Source organism: Prionailurus bengalensis, chromosome C1 (genome assembly GCF_016509475.1).
Source record: "Prionailurus bengalensis isolate Pbe53 chromosome C1, Fcat_Pben_1.1_paternal_pri, whole genome shotgun sequence".
Taxonomy (NCBI): Eukaryota; Metazoa; Chordata; class Mammalia; order Carnivora; family Felidae; genus Prionailurus; species Prionailurus bengalensis.
In genome coordinates, this window is record NC_057345.1 from 104,314,881 (window position 1) to 104,327,782 (window position 12,902).

Here is a 12,902-nt window from a genome sequence, read left to right on the forward strand (position 1 = left end):
CCCCACCTCATTTATCCTCAAAACACCCCGTGTGGTAGACACTGTTGTCATGCACAGGGACCGACGGACAAGACTGAGGGTTAGACAGATTAAGTGAACAAGGATTTGAACCCAGGTAGTCTTGACTCTGAAGCCTGCACACTTGGACATCAGGGTCCACCGCTTCTCAAATGCTCTTCTGACAGGGCAAGCTTTGATTTGGGGGTGGAGGGGGGGTGACTGATAGAGGAATAGACACAGCGGTTTGTGAAAGAAAACAAAACAAAACCAGGAGAACGGAACGCAGGAACGGCAGGACCATGGGAAGCAGCTATCAAGCCTAAACAAGTTTATAAGTCTGGAAGATCCTGAAGAGGCACCCAGGACAGGCTAACTGACAGAGGAGGCCCTGGAGGACGCGGGAAGGGACAGAATCAGGGGACCCAGGGAAGGCGTTAGCCTGGGCAAGGAAGAGAGAGACTCCTCTGGAACCGAGGAGGAGCAAGAAGGTGGAAATACCAAGGAATCTTGAGGAAAAGTTGAGCCATTTGAGGGAGAGAGCTGTTAGGAGCTGAAGTCTGTCTCCCCCAAAAGATGTTGAAGTCTTAACCCTCAGTACCTGGGAACGTGACCTTATTTGGAAATAGAATCTTTGTAGATGATCAAGTTAAGATGAGGTCAGCCGGATGGGCCCTAGGCCAATATGACTGTGTCCTTATAATGAGGGGAAATCTGGACACAGAGACAGACACAGAGAGAACACCATGTGAAGAGAAAGGCAGAGGATGGGCTGAGAGGTCTACAGGCCAAGGAACGCCAAATATTGCCAGAAAACCACCAGAAGCTAGGAGAGAGGCATGGAACAGATTCTTCCTCACACCCTCAGAAGGAACAAATTCTGCCAATACCTTGATCTTGGACTTCCAGCCTCCAAAACTGTGAGAGAATAAATTTTTGTTGTTTAAGCCCCCAGTCTGGGATACTTTGTTACGGCTGCCCTAGCAAACTAAGACAGTGGCCCTGACCTTCTTAGGAAATGGAAGATGTGTCCCTCACACCACACAGCCTCTGTAGGGAGAAGCTTCCAGTTAGTCCAGGGTCAACCCAGGTATTGGCCGCTGGAGATAACACTGTAAGGGCAGCACCTGGCCAGAGCTGAGGAGGAATCAAAGGGGAAAAGTCTTCCTCCCTTCCCCCTCCAGGGATTGACAGAGTGACCGCTTTCCTCACCTGGCCTGATTCCTTGAGGTGCCCTGGGGACAGGGTACAGAGGTGGGGGGCGGGGGTGGACGCTGTCCCCGCACTGACCACAACCAAAGCACGCACACGTAAGCCTCTTGCATGCAAAGAGTCTCTCGGGGGTGAACTTAAAGCTGTGATCTGGGGCTCCAGGATATCAGGCTCAGCCGGAGGTGGTCCTTAACATAAGATTGTTCTCAGAAGGTTATATTCGAATCCCTTGAAGTGTTGTTCTGAGGCTGAGGTTTTTGTTTGAGGAGAAAAAGGAGGAATTCATTTTATGTCCGTGTTGTCTGCAAGTCTGTTGTCCCCAGCAGCCCTACTGATCAAGGGCTCCGTTCCATTCTTGACATCCCCACAGCGCCTAACCTAGGACCTGGTACACAGTTGCTGCCCGATGAACACAGAGGGGTGGTTCGAGAACTTCTTTGATACTTAGAACAAGGATGATCGTTTTGAGGAGAGCAGAGAGCATGTCCGTGTTTTGGGTTGCAAATGCATATTTGGAACTTTGAAACCCACTTAGAGGCAGAACTAAAGCTCACTGAGTGCTGGGACATTTCTAACACTACGGACACCACTTGTTCCGGCACACAACCTTCCAAGGTCATGAGGCACTGTTCTCCTCCATTCATGTGGTGCAATGAGCTTTTTTCCTGCCTGGGGCGGGGGAAGGGGTTGTAGCAACACAGGGAGTATACTGGAAGGCAGAATTTTTAAAGGCAGCATGCGCTAGAAGTCTGGAGACTAAGCACAATTGACTGAAAGCCCACGGTGGGGGGTAAGGGAGGCGCAAAAGGAGAGTGTGAAATGGATCAAAATACCAAGCACTTGAAATAGTTCTGTTCCCTGACTAATCAGTGTAATCTAATGGAAAGATAGCCCAAGGTGGGGGGAAAGAAAGGGAAAGTTAAAGGAAATAGACAATTGGGGTAAAGTAAAAACCAAGGCAATTAAAAATATACAAGGAAGAGCTTTGCAAAGAACTCTTTCATCAGTGAAACAGATCCATAGAGGAGAGGAAGCTGGCTAGGAAATCGTGGGGACTCACTAACAACGCTATCTCACGTGTATCTAGCACTTTACAAGGCACCTTCACAAGGCATCAACCTAGAGACAGAGGCAGAAGTTGCTGTTTCCACTTTGCAAGAGGAAAAGCTGAAGTTCAGAGAGGGTGTGCAGCTTATTCAAAGTCACACAGCTAATGAGTTGCAGAGCCTGATCTCTAGCAGTCAGAATGGAAAAGGATTTCGTTCAGAGGCTGAATGAATCTTATCTAGAGAGAGGTTAAAGGGAATCCTGTCTCCAAATTTTCCACCCAAACAGACAAAGAGATGCAATCTCCCTTCCGTGCAGCAGCACGCTGCAGTTACAGCATGGCTTTGGGAATCAGACCTAAACCCCAACCTCAGCTCTCCCACCTGCTAACAAGAGACGGTGATCAAGCCATTTAATCAACCTGAACTCTGTTTCCATAACTGTAAGATAACAATAATACGTCCTGGAATTCTTTTTGAGTGTGGGGGGGAGGGGAAAACCCATAACCCGGTATGTAACCAATTGCTAATACTAAGTGCTTAGTTTTTCTAAGAATAAAAATATTTGCCCTATTGAAAAAGTAAATTTTAAGCTTTTAAGAAAAAAAAATCAGAACTCACTGAAGGGTGTGCTCATTTTATTCTCGCTCCCTACACCTGAGGAAAACCAACTGGCAGGTCGTTCTATCATCAGAATACCTCTATGTTCTTCGGATGTTCAGAGCGGAATTACTAGGGGTGGGGGTAAGCTGTATCCAGAGGGCTGGCCAGGCATAAACACGAATGGCAGTCACACCTCATTGCCCGGGAGGCCAGTCCAGTCCCTGGACGGAGTCTCCTACCCCTGGCCCCCCGCCAGGGCCTGCAAGACACCTCCTGCAATCCTCAAATGACCCAACAAAGTAACGACTGGTATCAATTCCTTTCCACAGGTGTGGAAACTGAGGCCTGTAGAGATAGAATCACTTGTCCAAGGTCAAGTTAAATTAGAGCTGCTCTGACTCCCTGTTCTGTGTTCCAAACCCATGGATCTCATGAATTGGTAACTTTAAAATTTAGGGATTGATACAGAATTGCCAACTCGTATGACAGATAAGAATGTAATTTCTAAGACCCATCATTCATATATGCATTTGCTCAATAAATATTTATTGATCTCTACTATGCCCCACACAGTGTCTTAGGGGCTGGGGGCACAGCAATGAACAAAACCACGTCTCTGCCTCCTGTGATCGTCATTTATCATGTTTTAATACCAAGGATGTTTTAATATCACAAAGATGTTTAAACGGTTGTTATTATAAACACATGAGAAATAGGAATACCACACACAGATAACAGTAAGTCTAAACATAGAAACCATAATAATATAAAATATAAGAAAAAGGATTGGAAATAATAATACCAAAACATCGGAAAAATACCAAACACAGGAAAGAAGACTGTTTTAAAAGATAGGAAAGAATCTCAGAATAAAAGTAAGTTCTTCCCATGAGAGGATATTTAGAACTTATACCAACAAAACACTGAAAGAGACAAGTTCAGTTTGTATTTTACGATACTAAACTGTAGGTCATTGTTGGCCAGTTTGGAGATTTATATTCAACAGTGCACTAAAAAGTGCAGTTTGATGGTCCATCTTGTTTAGATAGCTCATTTCAAATCATAATCTTTATACAAATTTGTTTCTCATGTAACTGTGCCGCTAAAAGTGGAAATAATCTTCTAACACTGTGTCTCCCAATTTGGGGTGAAACCAGCATTTCCCCCACCTCCTCCCCGGCCATCCTTCCCACAGCTGCGAGAGACCAGGGGAAGGCGGGATGTGAGGGCGACACAGGTATCCAGCTAGTTGGGCCCGCAGGTCTCTGACCACCCATCTAGTAGCAGGTGGGCATTGATCCAAAAGGGGTGGGGACACTTCCGCAAAGACTAGCGAGGTCTAAGACTATGCCGGGGAACTACCCCAAATTTCAGTTCCCTCTCTCTTCAGAAGGCCCCCCTGAAAATGCAAATATTCCTGGGATGTGAAGCCTATCTGGCCAACACTTTCCTTATCGGCCACAGCACCTTTGTTATCAGCAAACACCCTGGCTTAAATTATTTGACAACTTTCCAAGTGTGTGTGGGAAAGAGACCCTGCTTTGTCCCTCACAGGGGGAGGTGAAAAGTGGAGATACGGTTTGGGGAATGCAAGGTGGGAGGAGAGAATAGTTACAGGAGGACCCGAGATAGGCCCCCACTAACTTGACCCCTTTCTACTGGCCCTGCACTTGTGGGAGCCGGACAGAGGGAGGGCGGGAGGGGTGTATATGTGGATAATCTATGAGAGGACTCCTGGGAAGCCGACCGCAAGCTCTGAAAAGAGGGTTGCAGGCAAGTTTGGGAGGCCTGAGTGGAGTATGTGGGCTCTCAGGGGAAGGCTGATCTGTTGTTTAATGGACGCATTAAAAAAAAAAAAAAATTCACAGCCAGCTGCTCTCCTAATACCCAACTTGTTCTTGCCTCCCTTCTACAGTCCATTTGAAAATGGACCCTTATGCACTCCAGATCACTTTAAGCACTTAGTAAGTAGTTACAATATGACAAACTTGTTGACTGGTATGAGATGCATAGGTTATAACACGCGGAATAGCTGGGAACAGTGAGCTCTGGCCGGGGCAGGGGCGGGTGCTGTGTACTGTTGTCAGGGCTGACCGTGGAACCAGCTCCTGCTCCCCACGCCACACCACCCAGCTGTAAATGCAAATGTAAAGGGCATCCGCTCCTCCTTCTCTCCATCAGTGGTGTCTACAGGTGTGTGCTCCCCCTAGCTCTTGGCATAATTCACTCCATTTGCTTTCTCCTAAATTATTCTGGGAATTTTCCACTAATATGTCTTACTGTGGTTCCAGAGACCATGAAGAAAGGCAACCATTTATTAAAAATAACATTCCAGAGGCACCCGGGTGGCTCAGTCAGTTAAGCATCCCACTTCGGCTCAGGTCATGATCTCACGGTTCATGCGTTCGAGCCCCACTTAGTGCTCTGTGCTGACAGCTCAGAGCCTGGAGCCTGCTTCCGATTCTGTGTCTCCCTCCCTCTCTACCCCTCCCCCACTCACACTCTGTCTCTCCTTCAAAAATAAACATTTAAAATATTTAATAAAATAAATAAAAATAACATTCCAAATCTACTTAATACATCAGGTAAGTGGTCACAAGATAAGGGCAATGATCCATACCCAAAGTGATAGATACAATGTCATGTCCCAACACTGTAAAAATATGGTTTTATATATATACACGTACATAGAAAAGGAAGATAGAAAGAAAACACACCGCAATATTAACATGGTTCACATTAACACTTAGCTTATCTCCAGGAACTGAGGTTGAGGGTGACTTCTATGGCCTTTCCTCAAGTCCACCACTTCTCCTCAGATTCCTGGCTGTTGCTTAATCAAGTCATTGTCTCCGCTCACCTGGACCGCTACAGCAACCTCCCAGCTGGTCTTGCCAATTCATTCACCACATAGAATCAAGAGTGATCTTCAAATGCAAATCTGAGGGTCATGGAGACAGTGTAACAAACTAGCGCTAGTCAGCTGGCTCCTTGCATGAAAGCCAACCCTGAAGACGCTGCAGAAGCAAGAGTGAGTTTAATGGATTGCAATACTTATTGTAAAAACTATGTGTGTGCTCGGTTTTGGGGTTGGTAGGAAGTCCAAAGTTGGTTAGATCTTGGGGGGGGGGGGGCGGTGCTGCAAAGGCAGAGAATGGCAGCCTAGAGCTGACAAGGGCTAGAAACTTTGGATGGTATACTAGTTTCCTATTGCTGTGTAACGAATTATCACAGACATACCTTACGACACCATACTTTTATTATCACCCAGTTCCTGGGGGCCAGGAGTTTGGGCATGGTGTAGCTGGGTTCTCCGCTCAGGGTCTCACAAGTCTACAATCAAAGGGTCCACCAGGCTACATTTTGTTCTGGAGCTCTATGTTCTCTTCCAAGCTTATGTGTTTGTTGGTAGAGTTGAATTCCTTGTGGCTGTAGGACTAAGATTTCTGCTTTCTTGCTGGCTGTCAGTGAGGGCTGCTCTAAGCTCCTAGAGGTCCCCCAAATCCCCTGTCAGGTGGCCCTCTCACAAGCTGGCCACTTACTTCTTCAAGACCCACAGGAGAAGCGCTCTCTCACTCTCTCTCACTCTCTCTCTGCCTCTCACTCACTCTCTCCAGTCTGCTTAGATGGGATCTCATACAATGTAACCACAGGAGGGACTACCTTATCATATCACAGGTCCCACTTACACTCAAGGGGAGGGGATTATACAGGGTATGCATACCAGATGCCAGGAATCTTGGGGACCATCCAAGAATTCTGTCTACCACAGTTGGCCCTCTGGCCCTCAATGATTTATGTCCTTTCCCATGCAAAATACATTCACCCCCATCTGCTATAGGCTATAGCCCCCCCCCCAACTAATTTATATGTTAAAGTCCTAATCCCCCAGTACCTAAGAATGTGACTGTATTTGGAAACAGCGTCTTTAAAGAGGTCATTAGGGTGGGGCCTAATCTAATATGACTGGTGTCCTTATAAGAAGAGGAAATTTGTACGGAGGGAAGACAGCCATCCAGAAGCCAAGGATAGAAGCCCTCAGAAGAAACCAATGCAGGGGCACCTGGGTGGCACAGTCGGTTAAGCGTCCGACTTCAGCCAGGTCATGATCTCACGGTCCGTGAGTTTGAGCCCCGCGTCGGGCTCTGGGCTGATGGCTCAGAGCCTGGAGCCTGTTTCCGGTTCTGTGTCTCCCTCTCTCTCTGCCCCTCCCCCGTTCATGCTCTGTCTCTCTCTGTCCCAAAAATAAATAAAAACGTTGAAAAAAAATTAAAAAAAAAAAAAGAAACCAATGCAGCTGAACCATGATCTTAGACGTGTAGCCTCCAGCACTGTGAACAATAATCTCTGTTGTTTAAGCCACACACTCTGTGTTACTTTGTTATGACACCTCTAACAGACTAATTCATTATCCCATAATCCTCATCTCAGTGCATCGTCAGCAAAATCTTATCATCTAAATTTCAATCTCATCATTTCATCAACTCAAAGTCCAAAATCTCATCATCTAAATCAGTGCTGATGAGAATCCCAGGTGTAATCTATTAAGTACAGCTCTTGGGATGCAATTCCTCTCCATTGAAACGAAAGAGACAAGCTATCTGCCCCCAACATGCCCAAAATACAATGGTGTGACAGCCTTAGGATGCTAGCTATAGATACCTTGGTTCAAAAACTGGGAAGATGGGAGGTAAGAAAGAGTCCCTGGTCCTTCACAGCTCTGATATTCAGTCGGGCACATGTTAGATTTCCTTGATTAGGTTTCAAGGCTTGAGAATAAATTCTCCCTGGCTCTCCACCCTCTGGACCCTGTGTTCTGCCCTCTGAGCCATCCTTCCTCTTCCACAAAAAGTAGCACTTGTTGTAGCAAAGTAGTTTCAGCAGTATCCTTCCTGCCAGTGCCTCAGGGTCCTCTTCTCCGCCTGAAGTGGAGAGAGGGAGGTAGAGAGAGGAGGGCATCTTCGCAGGTCAGGGGATGGCCATGAAGACGGGAAATCAGTTTCACACAGGGGTATTAATCAAGCAATTAAATATGCTATCGATAGCGGGAGTCAGGTTCCTCACCATCAGAAAATGCAATTACAAGTACGGTAACACAGAAAATCAGAATGAACTCTGTGATGTTGAATTTGGAGCTAGCAGTTTGCAATAGATATAGTTAGATATGGAAATAAGTGTCGAGGTAAGCATGTGTATGTGTACATACATGTATTCCCTAGCTCTGTCTAATGAGAAGTCTTAGGAGCCTTGCTTATTAGCAATAAGCATAACTACTGCCCAACTCCTGGCTTCTAAAATGTTTTTTTTTTAATATTAATCTATTTTGGAGAAAGAGAGAGACAGAGTGTAAGTGGGGAAGGGGCAGAGAGAGAGGGAGACACAGAATGTGAAGCAGGCTCCGGGCTCTGAGCTGTCAGCACAGAGCCCAACTTGGGACTCGAACTGATGAACCCAGATATCATGACCTGAGCTGAAGTCAGTCGTTCAACCGGCTGAGCCACCCAGACGCCCCATCCAACTTGTGGCTTCTAAACACCATTCTTCACTTAAAGGAACTGGGGCTTCTTAGAGAAATGTCTGAGTTCAAGGCTGGGGCAGGGAAATCATAAGATGAGCCTATAAATTCTTTTGTTGCCAGAGGCAAAGAAGTACCCAAAGAATGATAGGGATAAAGAAATGCCAGATCGAAGAGACTTCCACTGGGCAAACTGGGAACAATTGGAGTATTAAAATTAATAATGAGAGTAAAAACCCATAATTCACGGAATAAAATAGGAAAGAAACAGTGAATCCTTACAGATAGAAAACAACAACTGAATAAATTAGAAGCTTGTTGACGAATAGGATGGTTACATAGTTTCAAATTTTTCCACACAAAATATTTATTACTTACCAAGAGAAAAGAGGTAACTTGAGACTGGGGAAGCCTGAGGGACACCATCTTAATAAAGCAAAGCTACCATCAATCAGGAATAGAGAAAAACTGGAATTTGCACCGCCTGATACGATGCACTGAGAATAGCACAGCTTCAGCTCTGTGTTGTTCCTTCCAACAACTTCATAACCCGAATAATCTAATCCAAGAAAATAGGAGACAGGCCTAAATGAAGAGACATTCTACAAAGTAACTGGTCTATAATCTTCAAAAGTGGGAAAGTCGTGACAGTCAAAGATTAAAGAACTGTCCACACGGCAGTGGACCAAAGAGACAGATTTGTGCATCATGTGGTTCTCAACTGGATCGTTCTGCTGCAGAAAGTACCATTGCAACACTTACACTTTGGATGAGGTCTGATGGCGGTCTAATGGTTTGAGGTTAATTTTCTAATTTGGTTGATTGTGTTGTTGGGATGGAGAAGAATGTCTTTATTTGTAGGAGATACCGAAGTTCCGGGCTCACAGAGAATCAGATTGGCAATCTATTCTCGAATGGTTAAGGGAAAAATTGTTAACTTCTACAAGTACTGGTAGGGTTTAGGAACTTTGTAATTCTTTCCCAGTCTGCTTCATAGAAAAGGATACTATCAAAAAAATAGGCTGTGACCTGAGCTCCCCAGGGCAGGGTATCCCCCATTTCTTCCTGGTGGGTCCTCCCGGAACAGAGGGAGTGGAGAGCAAGAGTTTGTTGCAGATCTCAGGCTGTGGAAAGGAGACGCAATAGCAGCAGCTGACTGAGTGCGGCTCAAGGTTCCCTGTCCACATTTCTGTTTTAACTTCACTGGCAAACCATTCTCACCATTCTCCCGAGATTTGCCCCATCTGTAACATCATCACCAAATCAGAGACCCAGGTCTGGCTCTAAAATCTCTCCCATTCTGTAGACCGCAGATCTCTTCCCGTCCCTGAATCTTCCTAAACCAACCACCCATCTGGGTCTCCTCAGAAAGAGACTTACTTGCTATTATATCAGGGGGGATTTTGCTGACATTTGATTTCCTGCTTTCTCTCAGCAAGTGAGGAAACTGGTTACAGCTAATTCTGCTGGGAGGTAACCAGCTGTTTTTGCACAATCCTGCAACCATTTCCATGAATTAACTTGGGAGCATTGCAGACCCTTGAAAAGCAGCGTAAGGCTCTGGTGCCTGATAGCTTTAGTAGGATTTAGCAGCCTCAGCAATGGACTGAATATAAAGAAACATAAAATCTATTAACAGCTGTGCCTGAAAATGTCTGTGCAGTCTTGGGTGAGATAAAGAATCTCTCTATTCTTGTGGGTAATATGATGATAACACCACTAGCCCATACCTATTGTCAAGGTGTGTGTGAGGATAAACAGAACGTACTTAGAGAATCTTGAGTTCTTTATTAAGAGAGCAGTGTAGATAGTCATACTGCTGTATTTATTCAGGGCGCATTGGAAGGGAGCGATTTTAAGCCCTGCTTTTACTAAATAAAATAAGGATTGTTATTATTAACAATTACATTATAGGTAATAAGATTTATTTACTTACTTACTCATTCAACACACATTCATTGAGCACATACATTGTGCTGATCACCAAACAGGAACAAAGGAAGCAGCTAGGAATAATAGCTCACGGAGCATAGAGTCTGGTGGGGAGATATGCAACCAGCCAGTCCTCACAAGTGCAGGGACGGACAACAAGAGAAAAATCCTGTCCCTCAAAAAATTAAAAATAGGGGCGCCTGGGTGGCGCAGTCGGTTTGGCATCCGACTTCAGCCAGGTCACGATCTCGCGGTCCGGGAGTTCGAGCCCCGCATCGGGCTCTGGGCTGATGGCTCAGAGCCTGGATCCTGTTTCCGATTCTGTGTCTCCCTCTCTCTCTGCCCCTCCCCCGCTCATGCTCTGTCTCTCTCTGTCCCAAAAATAAATAAACGTTGAAAAAAAAATTAAAAAAAAAAAATTAAAAATAGAACTTCCACATGACCCAGCAATTCCACCTCTGGGTATATATCTGAAGGAAACAAAATCACTGTCTTGAAGTGATATGGACCCCCATGTTCACTGCAGCATTATTTGCAATAACCTAGACACGGAAAGAACCTAAGTGTTCATCGACTGATGAATGGATAAAGAAAGTGTGGTGTGTGTGTATATATACAGTGGGCTATTATTCAGTCCCAAATAAAAAGGAAACCCTGCTATTAGGGACAGTTGTGGATGACCCCTGAGTGCATTGCACTAAGTGAAATAAGTCAGCCAAAGAAAGACAAATAGGCTATGATCACACTTAAATGTGAAATCTAAAAACAAAACAAAACAAAACCCCAAAACACCAAAAACCCAACTCACAGGAAAAGAACATTTTGGTAAGGGGTGGTAAGTGGGGGGAATGAGTGAAGGTGGTCAAAAGGTGTAAATTCCAGTTATAAGATAAATAGGTTCTGTGGATGGAATGTACAGCACGGTGACTATAGATAATAATACTGTATTGCGTATTTGATGGTTGCTAAGAGTATGTATTAAAAGTTCTCATCACAAAATATATATATATATATATATATAATTATGTGTGGTGATCACTCTGCATTATATACACATATCAAATCATTCTGCTGTACACCTGAAATGTTCGCGATGTTCTACGTCAATGATATCACAATAAGGTGGGGAACCAGACTGGTTTCGCTTCACTGAACATAGCTATTATCAGGCAAGTAAAAGCCTCCCAGGTCTCGGAATCAGGAGAGGATCTGAGACCCAGTCCTCCTGTTTGTTGCTACATGAGCCTCAAGAAGTTACTTAACTCTGACAGCCTTGATTTCATTAGCATTCTCCGAAAATCAGCCCAGCCACACCTGCACATGGGATTCTTGGGAAGCCCAAATGAGATAATCAATGTGAAAGCAATTAGAAAACCCAAGAGATATGAGTTTTTAATTGTCGCAGAGTCTTTATACAACATTTCAGGGTGGTTGTTTTTGTGTGCCCCGGCCGCTCTGGGGGGAAGGAGCCAAGTGGAACAAATTCGTGTCTCTCTGCTTACCAGAGGCGTCCTCGCCAAGCCCCCCCACCAGGTACTGTGGAGATGACTGTGCCCAGACATTACACATCCACCTCTGCTTGCCCCTGTCCACAGACCGCAGTCCCGGTCTGTTCAACGTTTTTAATAACACACTGGATGAAAACGTGAGAAGATGTTTATCAACGTAAAGCCCAAACGAAGCCAAGAATAGAAAATACAAAGATTGACAGAGTCAGGATCCAGGATCCCATCTCCCCAGGATAACAAGGTGAAATGTAATCAAGATAAATGGAAAGTCCTGTATTTAGAGTCACAAAAATAGCTGCACAGCAGCGCAAACATAAAGACTGGAATATTGCTGGACTTCTTCTTTCGGTATTTCACATACGACCAGTGTTCTGCTGTTCACAGAGCACTCGTCTCTCATTTAATCACCCAGGAAGTTCGCTTTGGTGAATGTGACGTGTTAGATAGAAATTTACCCTGACTTATCATTTTGGTTGCAAATTCAGTATTTCCTTCCTTAGGTTTGATTACGCCTGAGTTCGTGGGGCATCACCAAGCACAGCTGCATTGTAATCCTTATCACACCTACAAATGTCAATAGCGTGTGTACTGTGCCCAGGATTCGACAGGAAGGCACCGCTGAGGCTGGGAAGAGACATAAGATTTCCCTCTTTAAACTCAGAATCCTACCTTTCTGGAATCTCTATCTCCTCCAAGAAACTTGGCCCAGTCTTCCCAGTGCAATTAATCAGTTTTTCACTATATATATTCCCATCTACAGACAAATGTGGGCGGGGGGGAGGGTGTCCATCTGTCTGTACAGGACTGTTCACATTAAACTCAGTTATCCTCCATCAACCAACTCACCCACCCCAAATTCAACTCTAGATTATCTTGAAAGGTAAGGTCCGTGCCTTGTACCTTACAAACCTTCAACACTCTATCGCAGAGATTTGCACATATCAGGTACTCAATAAAAACAGGCAGACGAGTGATGATAATAGAGCCCATTCTTTGCAGTCCTGCTTACATCTGAATCACTATTTTAACTCTTAAGTTCCATCTAGTTACTTTTACCCTCTGAATTTTGTTTTGTTTTTGTTTTCATCT

The 12,902-nt window shown here is 44.9% G+C and overlaps 1 long non-coding RNA gene across 1 annotated transcript; it reads left to right on the top strand.

The window, feature by feature from the left end:
• Positions 1 to 740: 740 nt before the first annotated feature.
• On the top strand, positions 741 to 3,469 carry LOC122479643. Its single transcript, XR_006296390.1, has 2 exons — positions 741 to 917; positions 3,188 to 3,469. It is a non-coding gene; the product is annotated as an uncharacterized LOC122479643 (long non-coding RNA).
• The last annotated feature ends 9,433 nt before the right edge of the window (positions 3,470 to 12,902 follow it).